A 16,940-nucleotide genomic window follows, 5' to 3' on the forward strand; every position below is an offset into this window, starting at 1 on the left:
CTCACTTGTGTGGGTAGGCCTAGCGCCCGCTACAGGAAATGCCCCAAAACCCAATGTGGACACATCCCATTTTTTGACAGAAAACAGAGCTGTTTTTTGCAAAGTTCCTACCTGTAGATTTTGGCCTCTAGCTCAGCCGGCACCTAGGAAAACCTATCAAACCTGTGCATTTTTGAAAACTAGAGACCTAGGGGAATCCAAGATGGGGTGACTTGTGGGGCTCTGACCAGGTTCTGTTACCCAGAATCCTTTGCAAACCTCAAAATGTGGCTAAAAAAACACATTTTCCTCACATTTCGGTGACAGAAAGTTCTGGAATCTGAGAGGAGCCACAAATGTCCTTCCAACCAGCGTTCCCCCAAGTCTCCCAATAAAAATGATACCTCACTTGTGTGGGTAGGCCTAGCGCCCGCGATAGGAATGGATCACACAAGGGTCAATGGTAGTCCTTGCATGAGGGCTACTGTTAACCCTTGAGTGATTCATTCCTGAAGCAGGCACTAGGCGCAGGCACACAAGCAGGGTTGTGTTTTTATCAGGACAAGTGGGGAAACACTGGGTGGTGGAATTTTGAGGATCCCTGCATATTCCTGTTGTTTCTGTGATAAAAATGAAAGGAAAAATAGTGGTTTTAATCAACGTTTCACTTTTGCAGGGTATTCTGGGTAAGAAAACTTTGTTAAATCCAAACACACCACATTTACGTGGGCTGCCTTGGGTGTCTAGTTTTCAGAAATGTCTGCGTTTGGTAGGTTTCCCTACATGGCTGCCGAGCCCAGGACCAAATACTTAGTTAGGTGACTGTCTTAAAAAACGAGGCAGTTTTGTGGTAGGTAATTTTAATGGCTCCCTGCAGATCCCTGGACTTCTGCTCATTGGAATGCAAGGAAAATGTGTTTTTTAAGCACATTTTGTGATTTCAAGGGGATTCTGGGTGAAGGAAAACTGGTGAGAGCCACGCAAGTCCTGCACCCTTGGACTCCCCTCGTACTAGTTTGTTAAAGTTAACCCACCACTCACACTGGTTGTTTTAGCACCTCCAGAAATTATGGTTTCAAAGCATGATTACTTATCAAAGTATCTGAATATTGAAACCAAGCCTTCTGAAGGTGGGCCATAAAGCCGCGTCCAGGCACCAACCTCTTTATGGTCCATTCACACGCCATTCACGCACAACAAACAACCCTTTCATATCGCCAGCCACGGGCCTAATCCAACCAATCACTGCACCCACATTAACTTACCGCTGCCAGACAAGGGCCTATCACATTCACACGCCACAGAACGGAATAAGTTTGACTACATTTTACCACCTGTCAAGTAACTGCCTCCTTCTTCCTTAACATTACCAAATGCATGTGTAACGAACCTTTACTAATGACTCCTGTGACAGCCACCTGAGGCTCAGGAAGACATGTTTTTCATGTGCCTTTAACGCACTCTCTGTGCTAAATCCAACTCCTTCTAGTTTGTGGATGCCAGTTGGGGGTGTCCGAGTATACCGTACAAAGCAATTCCTTGAACTGAGTGAGCATATCTACCTTTGAAACTAAGGGGGCATGCTGGGGATTTCTCATGATGTTACCTAAAGAGAAGGTCATAGGCTAACTGCCTCCTTCTTCCTCAACATTACCAAATGCATGGGTAACAAACCTTTACTAATGACTCCTGTGACAGCCACCTGAGGCTCAGGAAGACATGTTTTTCATGCGCTTTTAACGCACTCTCTGTGCTAAATCCAACTCCTTCCAGTTTGTGGAAGCAAGATTTGGGTGTCCGAGTATGCCGTACAAAGCGATTCCTCGAACTGAGAGAGCATATCTACCTTTGAAACTAAGGGAGACATGCTGGGGATTTCTCATGATGTTCCCTCAAGAGAAGGTCATAGGCTATGAAAAAGGGTAGTGTTTGGTACATAGGGGAGTCCATGAGAAAGTAGCATATGTCCCAGCCAACATTATGTGCAGTGATGTGACTATAATGCACTTATACAGCAAACTGAACATCTACTAAGTTCTGATGGAGGATGAACGTGAAAAGCAGGTAAAACACTGACCTATACAAGTCATTCTCCTTCAGTGCTGAGATGGCACCAATGGGTTTGAATCCATAGGTGTAGATGATGTACATCTGTACTACCTTTACTATCTGCCTTCTACCTGTGCAATAACCCTGTGAAGGCACTCCTTCCATAAGCTTTCCTTACCCATTCATGTCTCTGTTCTCATCAGAGTCCTGGCTAATCCTGTATAATTGCCCAGTGAACCTATACTAGTTTGTGGAAGCAAGTTGGGGGTTTCCAAGTATGCCATACAAAGTGATTCCTCGAATTGAGAGAGCATATCTACCGTTAAAAGTAAGGTAGACATGCTGGTGAAGAAAGGGTACTCCGTGGCAATGTGGCATATGATTTGTTCACTAGTATATGCAGTAGGCGGAATATAATGCATGTTAATTAAACAGAACACCCACCACGCTCTGACGGTGGATTTAGCTCACAAGCAGTCCAAAAGGAAGTCCATGATGAAGTAAAATTCTGTGGCTCCTTGCCTAACGAAGAGTGTCCCATGGACGTTCGGTATCCATGCACTGCCACTGAAAGGATTACCCAACTGCAGCTCAACCTCAGTCGATTTCCCAGAACTTTGCTTTAGTATGATACAACATAAAGCAAGTAGGGATACAGAGGCCTGGTTGTGATGGACACTGGGGACAGTAATACCGACTCTCCTGCCGCTTTCCATGCTTCGAGCACACTTTACAGCGACGATATGGACGATCCTTTTTGGGTGTTTTAGGAATGCGATCAGCAAAGTGTCGATCCTGCAGCCTTGCCACATCCTCCAGAACATATGAGGTGGAGGCTGCTGCTTCTTCTGTAACAGCAGTGAGGCTTTCAATTACAGACAACTGGAAGTCAAGGAAAGTCATGAGTCTTCCTGTGGTTGTCTGACGGTAAACAATATACGCATTATATGTTGCCATCTGAATCAGGTGGGTAAACAGTTTCTTGTACCAAGTGTGAGTTTTACGACACGCATTGTATGGTTGAAGAACTTGGTCGTTCTTGTCCACTCCGCCCATGTACTTATTGTAATCAAGTATACAGATGGGCTTGTGGACTTCGGCCATCTGACCCCAAACCGTGATGGGAGAAGTGCTCTCATCATGAATTGTAGTGAGCACGTATACATCACGCCTATCTAGGAACTTGACTGCGAGCAGTTCGTTAGAACGCAATGCAGTACTCTGGGATTTCTGGAGCCTCTTGCAAACAAGCTCCTGCGGGAATCCTTTGCGGTTACAACGAACTGTACCGCAGGCCACAGTGCCAGCTTTGTAGAACTCACTGAACAGCTCTACTCCTGTATAGAAATTGTCCACATAAAGGTTATAACCTTTGTGAAGAAGTGGCTGGACAAGTTCCCATACAATCTTAGCTGTGACCCCTAACGCGGGAGGGCAACCTATAGGGTTTAGGGTAGAATCCTTCCCTGTATACACTCTCAAGCTGTACACATAGCCAGACGAGCTCTCACACAGCATGTACAGCTTTATGCCATAGCAAGCTCTTTTGCTCGCAATGTACTGTCTGAAAAGCAGCCGTCCTTTGTACAGGATCAAGGACTCATCGACTGCTATATTCTTTCCAGGAGTATAGATCTCTGGAAACCTGGCTGACAAACGTTCCACGACAGGCTGAATTTTGAACAACCTGTCATGATCTGGATGGTCCCTGGGCAATGCAGCAGAATTGTCATTGAAATGCAGCATGCGCTGCAGTAGCAAAAAACGATCTCTGCTCATGTATGGTGCAAAGATGGGAGTTACCCAAACCATGCGAGTCGTCCAGTAGGACTGCAAGGTGGGTTTCTGCACTAACCCCATTTTGAGCGAAAGGCCCAAAAATATCTTCAACTCCGCCAGCGAAGTGGGAGTCCACTGGTGTGCCCTAGAACGGGGCCCTAGAGTGCCTCCGCGCTCCCTCAGCAATTGGTCTGCACGCAAATTTGTTTGCTGCACAACTTTCTGAAGGAAGTCAACATCCAAAAATAGATAGATGTATTCAACTGGCAAAAAGTTAGCTGTATCGACTTTACATCCAGCGTCACCAGGAAAAGGGGGAATTTGGGGCTGAACTAAACAGGGGGGCTGCCAAGAGATCACTCTCTCTGTGCTTGCGGCCGCAAGCACGTGCTCTCTGGGTTCGGCTAACCCAATGTGGTCCCGCTGCACAGAATGTGCTTGTGAAGGGACAGCACAGATGTCGTCATGATCTCCTTCAGACTCACTGGAAGAGGTGTCGTCGGATGGGACTCTGCTGACTGAAAAATCACTCCCAGAATCTGCCCCATTGTCCTCTCCCTCAGATGCTGTCTCAGTGCCTGCTGTCTCAGTCTCTGAGCCTACATCAGAACTGTCCTCCATAACCCGAGTTAGGGCTTGATCAGCAGTCATTCAACGAGACGCCATCTCTGCTACTGGCTAAACTGTCCCTCTAAATTACTAGCCTACGTAGAAGGCAGATAGTCACAAAATTGCTTGTGGGTATGTTTGTTGTGTACTATAGGAAATGTCGTCACCTTACCTTCGCTTCTTCTCCAATTCTGCAGATTCTCTGAAAACACTGAAAAAAACAAAGAAATAATGTATTCCTTCACCTTACCACACTCCCAGTGCAACAGTCATTTTTGGTGCTCTGCCTCCCATTACCTCCTCTTCTAATTCCCTCAGTACTACCCAGCAAAAGTGCCACTCATATCTCCATAGTCCCCCTGGCATAACATTTGTTTTAAAGCACAGGTAACGCTTGCCTTTACTAATCCACTCAGCTAAATACATATAAATGTATCTCCTTTGCAGCAGGACAATAAACCATCTGCGCTACTTTATGGCAACTGCCACTACAGAAAAGACATGCATGCATGCATATATATATATATTTTGTGAACAAGAATTTCACCGCACTCCATGAGGTTCAAATTGGCATCTTTTATTGCAAGCAACAGCCACGTACGCGTTTCGACTCTCAAGGAGTCTTGATCACAGTAAATGAGTTCCTCTTTTCTTTCATTTTTTATACTTGCAATAAAACATGTCAATTTGAACCTCGTGGAGTGCGGTGAGGTTCTTGTTCACAAAATACTTTTGCGGTTGCTCTCCTCCATCACCGAGCACCGGCAGTGGAGTGCGCTGCGCAACAATCTTTTAACCAATTTGTGTTGCATATATATATAATAATAATATATATATATATATATGTTTAGAAACAAAGTGGTTGAAGGGTTGCTGGGCGGCGCACTCCACTGCCGAAGCCCAGTGACAGAGAAGACTAATATCGAAATTATGAAATGCCGAAAAATTTCACCGCACTCCACGAGGTACAAATAAACGTGTATTTTATTGCAGTCAATAACCATCAACGCGTTTCGACTCACCAAGGAGTCTTGATCACGGTCCTCGTGGAGTGCGGTGAAATTGTTCGCCATTATATATATATAACTTTTATGTATATGTGTGGTTTCCCTGGGGGGCCAATTGTGGCTCCCAGAAAACAACACACAAATTAAAAACAAGCATTTACAATGCAATGGGTCTCGCATCTGCTCGAGTTAGAGCTATTAGCGTTATAAACTCCTAGCCCAACTTTTCTTGCCACATAAATTGAAAATTGAAAGTTAAACCCTTTCACATAAGAGAGCCGATTCACAGCGCCACGGCCACCATGAGCATCAGGTGAAGAGATACACAAAAGGAAAAGAAGTTCGCTCGCAGTTAAACGTAACAGCAAAATTGCAATTAGCCATGTACCAGGGGCGATGGCCAAGGCGGTAACAAAACCTCCCCAAGGAGGGACAAAGGTAAACCATTTACCAATGTAATCAAAGGATTTTTGAAGGGCAAGCCCACGAACGAGTGGTAGTGATGGGCGTTGTTAGAAGACCAGATACACACCAAGTCAGAAAAGCAGCGCATGGGCACTGCAATGCTCGACCTGAAAAAAAAATGCATATATATATATATATACATATATATATGTGTGTATATATATATATGTGTGTGTATATATATATATATATGCATATATATATATATATATATTTAGAGAGAGAGAAAACAAGACACACATTTTACATAACTTTTTTTTTCATACATGTGTGCTTGCCCTTGGCAAAGCACACATGTATAAAAAAAAAAAAATGTCCCCATAGATGGTCACCCTAAGGGCTGACCACCAACAATTTGTTTTATTATTTCTTACAATTTTTACCCTGGGCGATCGCCCCCCCCAGCGAAAACGAGATGTTTTTTTTACCCCCAGGGTTCGGCCCGTGTTCTGAGGGCCGACCCCGCCATTTTGTTTTTCATATTTTTTTTTTTTTTTTTTTAAATGTGGGGGGCGCGATCGCCCCCCAAAACAGTTGAGATTAATCAATAATGCCCCGGGAGGGCGGCCCTTTTACAAGGGGGCCGACCCCCCCAAAGAAGATCCCTGGTGCCTAGGGGCGTTTCCTGGCCATGGATCGCAGTCATGGTGCGATCCATGGCCAGGAAATGGTGCCAGGGAGGCATCGATGGAAAGGGGAGAGCCTCCCCTTTCCATCAATGCCTCCCTGGCATCTGGGGAGGCCGTTTTGGCCTTTTTTTCCCCACCGGAGAAGAAGAGAACGTTTACCTGATTCTCTTCTTCTCCAGTGGGGAAAAACAGTGACGTCAGGGACGGGAGGGGGGCGGGATGGAGACGCGGAAGTTGTTTCTCGTCTCCTACGGGGAAAAGAATAAAATAAAATCCTCCGATGCATTGCACCGGAGGATTTTTAACCCCCTCCCTGGTGTCGGCCACTGGTCGTGACCCGCACCAGGGAGGGAGTGTGGGCGTCGGCCAGTGGCCGACGCCCGCACTTAAAAGGTTAAAGAAAATTGAGATGTGTGTTTTCAGACGAACACACATATCCAAAATATGTTATTTTAGATTGTTGACTTATTTTTTATGAGAAATCACACACTACGCCAACACTGAGCTTGGTTCATGAAAACTACATCAGGTGCATGTTTAACTTGGCATGAGTATACGTTACAGCTTCCGGATGCATACTATCCACAAATGTTCCAGATGAAACTCCCCTATATTTGAGAAAAATTACAACTTAAATTGAAACAACCCTATAAGTAGATATTTTATACCTTTTGTAAAGTACTCCAAGTATACAATTTTGACTTCGTTATAGTCTAGTCTTTGCTTATGAACACTTTTCTATGCTTGTTTTAAAATATTTTTTGATCTGCCAATTCGTGCATCCCCATCCTATTAAAAAAAGCAGTCACATAAACATTAGGCCCCACCTCTCATATGGCAGGTTACATGATGCCACAACAAGCACCCACTCAGTCTTGGTTCCTGCTTTACAAGGCCTCACAGCACCATGTAATGCTCTTCATTTAGACCTCCAGGCTGCCCTTCAGGTGAAAAAAACCCCTCAGACACAAGCCTTAAAATCATGCTAAATCTCACTAACTTACACTTGATCGTCTTTTCTCACTTTCTATGATTTTAAACAATGTGGCTTACTTTCAATGTACTACATATAAGGTATGCTTCTTTTTGCCTCTGTCGTACATAGCAAAACTATGACTAAGTGGTGGTTGTTTTTACAGCCACCTGTAATCGCAGTAGCTTAAAGTCAAAGTCCATTGACAATTTGATTGTGTCATTCATGGGTGTCGAATGCAAGTGTAGTGCACATATCAAGTCCATCGGCTGTACCTAGACAAATTTGGCTGTTACTTGTATGTTGGATTCTGGTCTGTACTCTACTCTACACCCAGTCAGTTCCATTTGCTGTTCCAGCCACTTCTTTCATGAGATACGTAAAATTCTGACCAGCATCAACTAAAGCATCGCAAGATTTACCAGTGAGTGACCAATACAGCATTTCAAAAATATTGTGGTGCAACATTATCATGAAGACAAAAATATGGGGGGACAGAATATTAAAGGTGGGTTTATTGCTTGTTTAGGTACATAATATACAGTTTTAACAATATTGTTGTATATCATTTTGTTTACTTTAATATAGTAGTGTTAAATATTGTTTATTATATTATTTTAGGTATTAATATTATTATAATAATTGTTTTACTTTTTATTATAGTTTGGAAGTTTTAATGTGTAATTTCTTTTTCTTTATTAAATAAATCATTTTTAATTTAGTAGCAGGTTTTTTTACTTATAGGGCTTCATGCTGTAAAGTAATTTACATCAGTGTTCTTTATCTTAAATTATTTTTTCATGTTAACTAAATCAATCAATTAGTAACTAATTATGCACATTGCTTAATTGAATAGTCGTCATTTTAATCATTTAAATGCAGTTTTTTATTTTTTAAAGTATAATTCAAAATGTGACAAACAATAATTAGTAAGATTGAATTTAGTAGTAAGTTGGTGGGTTTGCCGGGGGTTGTGGAGGCTTAATATTTTAAGTGAAAATTATAATTTTTTATGTTTAAATATTGTTTATGTTAATTAAATAATTACTTGGTGTTTTATTTCTGAATATTTTGTGATTGTTATTGTGAACTTATATTTTCTACAGTTTACTAATATTTAGTTGGGTTTGCAGAAGATTACAGTGGGAACGTATTATAAATGTAATATGCAGTGCTTATTTGTAATTATTTTTGAAGCCTAATAAAAAAATAGTTCATAATTAATCATGTAAATTATTTAATTAATTAATTGCTATGTCAAATATTTGCTGCATTGTAATTAATCATCAATTCACCGATAAGTGTAATTATTAAAACATGTTTAAACTGAATTTTATATTGATTATTCGTTTTAATTGTATTTTGTTTAGGTATTATTTCAATGTTATTACTATTTTATTTATGGTTTATTTTGTATTATTATTTGTTTGTGCTTTGTTGGATACTAGGGAGGCAAGTGTATTTATTTTAAATGCATTTATTTTGTTTTATATTTGTTTAATTATTTTTGTAGTAATACATTTCGTTTTTTCAATTACATATAATTGCATTTATTTATAGTGCATACATTTTTATTTTAAATAGGTTTCCATATTTTTCTACTCCTAGGTATCTGAATGTATTGTTGGAGTGGGAATAGTTAATGTAACCCTTCCAAAGTCCAACATTTCCCTACTGTTGCTTACATTGAAGTGGGAATAGTAAATCTAACCCCTTCAAAATCCAACAATTTCCCTACTGTTGTTTAGATTAGAGGGGCAATAGAAAAACAAATCCATCGAAATTCCAACACTTTCCCTGATTTTACTTACATTGGTGTGATTATGAGTTTGATCATCTGGTGACTGCCATGGCGGCAGTGACAAACTGAACGCCGCAGCATTAATGGTCCAACTGCCAAAGTACAATGCAGGTGGTTGCATAGCCACACGATTGCCGCAATCCTGCCAGCACTGCCAGCCTGTTGCAGACCGCCATATTTGCGGTCTGGGAATTTCAGCTACTTTAGGGCCTTTCAGGTAAGGAGACCGCAGTCGTGATTATGAAGTGCCTTCCCATTGCCCCAATTGTGGCGATGGGCACTGCCAGCCTTGAGCTAGAGGAATAGAATGAAATGTGGTGTGTGCACCCCCAATGCCTTCTTGTCACGTCAGTCCCCAATAGGAATCCCTTTGTCCAGGGCCCCCCATCACATTAGGAACTCCACTGCCTAGAACAGACAGGTAAAAACATGTACGTACCTGTCAAATTTCCTGATACTGACTAGAATGGACATGAATGGTCCATTCTTCAGCAATGGCATTTGAGCATGTTTAAAATGCTTTTTCACAAGTGTCATGCATATGTGTATTTTTTACACAAAATGTACACACCTGCATTGACACCTATGGAAAAATGTACATCGCTTCCCTGACTGTGTCATTTTTCAGGGCTGCCGCCTTCATCAACACTGCACCTAGGTCAGTGGGAACATCGTAATATGGCAGATGTGGGACTGCCACTGTGGCGGGCTTTCTGAGACCGGTGCAGTGACGGCGTGGCGGTCCAACCGACAAAGTCGTAATAGGGCCTTAAGTCTAACACTTTCAAAGCAAAATACTTTTTCTGATTTTGGTTATGTTGAAGTGGGAATAGTAGATCCAACGCTTCCACCAAAGTCCAACACTTTCCCTACTGTTAATTACTTTGAAGTGGAATGGTAAATCTACCCCCCCACCAACGTCCAACACTTTATCAGATTTTATTTGCGTTCAATTGGGAATAGTACATCTAACCATCCAATGCCCAGCACTTGCCCTATTGTAGCTTAGATTGAAGTGGGAATAATAAATGTAATCCCTCCATAGCCCAACACATTCCCTGCTTTTGCCAACATTGGAGTGGGAGTAGTAAATCTAGCCCTCCAAAGACTAACACTTTTTCTAATGTTGCTGACTTTTGATTGGGAATAGTAATTCTAACTCCTCCACAGTCTAACACTTGTCCTACTTTTGTTGAGATTGAAATGGGATTAGTAAATCTAGCCTCTCCGGAGTCCAACACTTCCCTGGTTTTGCTTCCTTTTGAGTGGGAATAGTAAATCTAACCCATCCAAAGTCCAGTACCTTCTCTACTGTTGTTTACATTGAAGTGAGAATAGTAAATCTAGCTCCTCCAAAGTCTAACTTTTTTTCTACTTTTTCTTATTTTATTTAAGATTGTAGTTTTTAAAATATTTGTATTTAATGTTCAAGTAGGTAAAAAAATGATTTTGTAACATAGTAGGGTTGAAGTATTCACACAATTGACAGCAGGAAAGCAAAGTGAGCAGACCTTCCTCAAGTTTTCTAAGGTCCTACCCTGGAAAAATTCTAAGAAATGATACCAAACCGGGCAATTAACATCATTATTTTCATACATATTTGTTAAAATGAAATATTCTGATACCTTCATGGTATGCTAAACAAAGAGTATTTTGTTCTGTAATATCACCTGTTCATTTTTAACAAATCCAGGTTGGTTGCCTGAGCATTTTTGTGCCATTTTCCATCAAAGATTGATATATATTAACATGGTACATGACTAGATTTTGTTTTGCAAGTGCATGTATCACTATCTCATGCCATGGATGCCCACAACATTGCAGCACACCAGCACACTGGGAATGCGCACTAGCTGCAATGCAGACAGTGCGCATTCCCAGAGTGCTGGGCAGGGGAACCTGCACTGCCCATGACATGGTCGTAGGCAATCCAGGTGCCCCCCTGTGACCCCTGAACTGTGTTTCCACAAGCCTTTTTATGGCGGGTTCCTCACAATGAAAAGGTAGGTGGACACTGAACTCATGATCAGTGCTGCGGCACTGAACTCAACGTCGCAGTGGCTGAACACAAGTCTAACTACTGTCAGCCTGTCAGGAATAATGTTCCTGGCAGGGACGTCAGCTCCTTGGCAGTCCGACTGACAGGATCATAATGTGGTGGTCAGACCACCTGGAGTGCGTCGGTCTGACCGCCACCACAGCATTGGCGGACCTAGGACTGCCAATGCCGTAATGAGGCCCATAGTTTTCAAATGCAATATTTGTATAATTAGTACATGTATTAAATGAATAACTATTTTTCTATAGTTTATGTAAACTCTATTACCTGATCATCCAAGAAACCCCCGAACAATATTATAATATATGAAATTTCTAAAAAACATAATTAAACCAATGCCAACAAAAAAATGAACACATTAATCCATTGTCCTAAATCAATTCATAACTTAAAAAAGTGTTGTCTATCCAATCCCCTAACGAACCCAGAAGCAAAAATGTATTCGCTAATAAAAAGCCTTATAAAACATGCAAATAATTAAATAAAAAAATAAAAAATGAGAACTGAATGAACTAAAATGTAATAATACATCATTTAAAAACAGTACCTACACAATCCTCGTTAAACCTAACAACCTGAAAAAATACAATCAAATATTTTCATAGAGATGAGATTAGAGCATGGAGAGAAGGTTATTACACATACCAGAAGTTTAGATTTAGGCACACTGCATGTTTCTAACAACGTCTCCCTAGGACAATGTTAGGCCCTTTTGACTGATCCTCTGATCAGGCATGTGGGGCAACCACAGTGTAATAATTTCTGCATAAGAACCTAAGCTTCATGAAAGAAGTCTGTCTTGTATTTGCAATTGTGTCAACCTTTTCTCCTACCTCTAATTTCATCTTTAAGAGTGTGAGGAAACACTTGCATGTCCTAACAGCAGCAGAACTTGCATTGGAGAAGCTTTTAAAATATCATTTTGTCCATGCGGGTCTTCCACACTCTAAACCATTGCTCATCCTTTCTGACCACTGTAGTCTTCCACTCATGGTGGGTCATTACAAATGTGGGTGGTGGAGTGTGTGCCTATTTTCAATTGCACCTAAGGAATTCAGTCATCCACACACATCTATACCACTCAAATCATTTTCTTACTATAATTCCAGCAATGTTATTTACCCAGCATTCTGCCCCTACAACTTACTATCTGTTGGCCAAACAACTCAGGAAGTCAAAATATGGTTTTGCCAGCATAGGAGCTGACACAAATGCTGGGTCAATACAAATACACAAAAGGAGAGCACTGGGAGTGTTGCTAGCCCACACCGCCTCCCTAAAGAAATCTATATAATCACTAAAGGTGTGGGGTAGTAGGGAACCGAAAGTAAGACTGGGTCAGTCTTAAATCGGTGTTGGTTAGGTGGCTTTGGATCCTAACGCGGGGGAATCATTGTTGGAGAATATCCAGACAGGGGGGTGCTGTGTAGTCCCACAGGGGAAGGGGGAGTCTCCCTTACGGACTAGGTGGTCTCACACACATAATAGTGTCATGCTTCATCATATGACCACCTAGCCCCACCCAAGCAAGATGATACTGCTTGGGCGGACTCAACCTCTTGGTTCAAAGAACCGGAGGGAGTACTGAAATTAAACTTACTGGATAGTTACTTAGATCCAGCTGAGGTGAGTAATAAAATTACCAAGCATGTCACTGATAGTTGCTGCTAGTTTTAATAAAGGTGCATGCTGGTAAGACTAAAAGCAAGGGGAAAAGGCTCGTTGGAGAGTAATGTCTCCTGGAGTCTAAAATAAAAAATGGATGACCAACATGTTTCTGCCCTCACTAGGTGCTGGTAGGTCAGGGGCATTCGTCAGGGTCGGAGCACACGCAATAAGTGGGGTGCTCAAAGTGGATAATGAATGGCCTACCTGAACGGGTAGTTCACGGTGGGGTAGGTCAAGGGGTAGGGGGCGATTTGCCTCTGGTCTGGCTAATGCCGGGGAGGGGTTTTCCCTTTTAGTCACACTCACTCCAAAGGGAATACCATGGGGGGTACCTACATGCCGGAGCCAGGCCGCTCTGGTCCTCACTTTCCCATTTGTTGCAGAGCATGGACACTATGAGGATGATCTATAAGATGGCCGGTTATCTGCAACATAACGATCACTGAACTAGGTGGCAGCATGAAACACCTATTGACCAAAGAAGAACTCAAGTGGATAATAAGAATGGCCTATATGAATTCAGGATTGACGCACCAAAAATACTGGAAGTCCTTTGTATATGGGCTAATGTTTGGCCAGTCACCCATTGCTATACATCATATCTGCTTCTGTGTATATATTTCTGGACTTTGGTAGATCAGGGTTACTCATTAGAATGCTACTTGGTATCCAGGCCTTTGACTGCCATAAAAATTCCCTTTAAGTAATTCTGTTGTCCTTCCTATAATGCACATACTATTCAGCTGTGGCAGAGTTTTTCTGACTGGATTCCAACTAGTTCTTCACTCCCTTCTTTCTTGCTCTGTTTTTTCTCCCTTTTTTTCAATTTTCTTTCCTCAAAAGGTTTTTCCCTTACACTCTTTCTGTCCATTTCTTCTATTAGTATTTGCACCAATATGGTCACTTTTCCTCCTCTTGAATTGGCTACTGGCACCCCTTTGGCAACCATCAAACCCACTACTCTTCCAGTACGGCTGCCTCATTTGTTTTATTCTTGTTGGAGTTCCAAATCAAGAAGGATACCCAGGCCCTGGACCAGTCTCCTTTCTATTTCTATGCCTCAAAGACATCACCCATGCATTAGCCCTAGTCACTCATCTATTACTATAAGCCCCTTCTCACCAGACACACCAGATTCGAATCCAAGAAAACAAGCATCTTATCAAGCAGGGCTATTCCCGAATCGTCTGCCACCTTTCTGGGCATTTCACAATTCCTGCCCACATGCTCAGCAGTCACTTTACAGAAAGAAAACATTTACCCCTGTGGCCTTTTTCCTTTTACTGCCTAGCATTCGAAGTATAGTTTAAATGTTTTTGGACCCTTTTCTTTACAGGCCACTGCATTGTTATTTTTGGCACAATTTAGTCCATGGTCTTTCCCTCCAAGCTGAGTCAATTTCCTGGGCACTCTCCTCTCTTGACCTCAACATGTATAAACCCTTACTTATTATGTTTTTCTGCTTTTTCCTTTGTTAGTGGGATTAGCACTTACCTTCTTGAGAATAAGAGACCACGTGCGTGGAGACTGCAATTGTAAAGATACTATTCATAAAATCGCTTTGTGAATTGCAAAAAATTGTAAACTTACACAAAAGTGTAAGTTTACCTTTGTGAATTAGGCCCTCTGTTCAATGTGAAACGTTAAGTGGAGTTGATGCCCCCCCCCCCTCCATTGCACACAGCCTAAAATCGCACTTACCTCTAGATCTGTGACAAACTGACGAAATTATGCTTTTGGTTGGTGGTTTACATTTCCTAGGCACTCTTTTGCCTTAAACTGTAAAAAATCATATCTGTGATTTCCCTTTTCTGATTTTGATCATTTTTATATCATTTTGCTGATTCACATTTTCTCATTTGTTCTAAAATGGTTTGGGATTTCTATAGTGTTACTTTCTTTACCTTAAAAGTGTTGGTACTGCTTAAACTTAAAACACACTGGTCTTGGAAACTGCCTGACGCCACAGCTAAAAAAAGGTGAGCAGAGCTTCTGTTAGAACTGTGTTGAGATCTACCAAGGCATGTATAAGGCCCACCTCTGAAAAGCTAGTAGAACTTGGGCACAGGTGTGATTATTAAGTTGGTAAGGGTCCTCTTGTCCAAATTAATAACCCATTTTCTGACAACAAATTACAACGGTGGATATAACACCTAAATTGCAATGAACTCAAAACCACAGTGCTGGTATTGAACAGCACTACTGTGTGTAAAGGTTACATATGCAAGCATTTGCTATCGACTTGTATAAACAAGTTAGCTAAATATAACCATACCTACACGCATTATTACTAGTATTATTGTAACGTTTGTTATTACTGTCTAGTCAGATGTGTGCACAAATGTATGTACTAAACTGGAGACGATCCAGTGCTCATATTTGTCAGCTACCTATTCTAATGTAGATAGAAAAGTCTTGCTCACCATAATATTTCACTTATAAAGGAGTTACGATCACAGAGCAAGTTTGTAGTTTGCAGCTGCATCGTCCCCCGAGCATCCTCCTAAGGCCATTGCAGTGCCTAGCTCTCATTCCTGCTGTCCCAGGAGACTATTTGCGTGTCTGGCCTCCCTTCTACATTTCACAGAGAGGGCCTGGGGGCAGGAGGAGGTCGTGCTGGGGCCCATAAGACAGATATGAATTACAATCACAGTTTCAAAGACATAACTCGTCTTTGATCTTAGTTTGCCGTGATGTCGGTGAAAAAAATGGGAATGAAATCTTACTGAGCATTTTAAATCACAGCCTGAGCGTTTGCTTAAAATTAAGTTTTTTACATCCTTGCATTTGGTTTCGTGGTGTAGTCAAGTGTATTTCAAGAACTCATTATCACTAGGGAGTTTTATTTGTTTATTTGTATTTGTTTATTGTTCTTGTTATATTTCTTTTTTGATTAGTATTGAAACATAAATAAACATTAAACAAGTTCGTTGCTTTTTATAGCAATATCATACCACCTTCTCCAAGGAATAAATAGTAGAAAGTTGCATGAAAATGAATAGTAATGGAATCAAAATTTACATTTCTTCGCTTAAGAAGTCAATTTCTGAAAATTCTGCAAAAACAATACTCAAATTTGAGAAGAGAGCTCACAAAGGCATATTCTTTAATGGGGAGAAAGGGCACTTGCCTACTTCATCAGCACCCATGACTGGATGACCTAACGAAACATTGCAGACTCATATTAAGAGGAGAGTGTTGCTAAAGACTCAGGAGCCTGTTCACAAACTGCAATTTGTAGTACGTTTTGTAGTACCGCAATAGAACTGCACACTTTCTAAAAAAATGCTATTCACATCCCTACTTGCGGAGTTTCCACCTTCGCCTCTCATTTTCTGTGCAGAGATCTACACTCCAACTGCGGAATCCCAGCACAGGTAAATGTATGTTTTAATAGATAATGTTGAGGAGGCGAGGGGTAGCTGGAAATTAGAAATACTTACTATGAAAGGCAAGAGGTTTAGGGAGGAGTAAGAGGGGGTTAAGGCAGGTTTAATTAGTGGTTTAAGGAAGGATGTGTACCCATCCACAAAAGAGTGAGCCCATTGCTATTGAAATAGTTCCCTTTTAAGTTACTATAGCCAAAAGTGGAAACAAAATGGTAGCACATTACTCCATCGAAGAGGTGAAGTAAGTACCCACCAAACATGACCAACTACGGATCCTGCAACACCCTCCCATAGAAATCAGTAGAGAAAGGGACTTCAAATAAAGCCCCCTTGGAAATAGTGTTAAATTAATTTAAATTATGGAAAATAGTTAAAAATATAAATACGTAAAATAGAATTCAGAAAAATATATAAATAATAATACATATTCATGATTCAGTTACTAAGTACAGTCACATCCTTTTTTGCATTAAAAAAATGTTAGATTACATTTAATAAAATATAATTAAATGACTCTTAGTTCTATGCACAAC

This window comes from Pleurodeles waltl, chromosome 1_1 (assembly GCF_031143425.1).
Source record: "Pleurodeles waltl isolate 20211129_DDA chromosome 1_1, aPleWal1.hap1.20221129, whole genome shotgun sequence".
Classification (NCBI taxonomy): Eukaryota; Metazoa; Chordata; class Amphibia; order Caudata; family Salamandridae; genus Pleurodeles; species Pleurodeles waltl.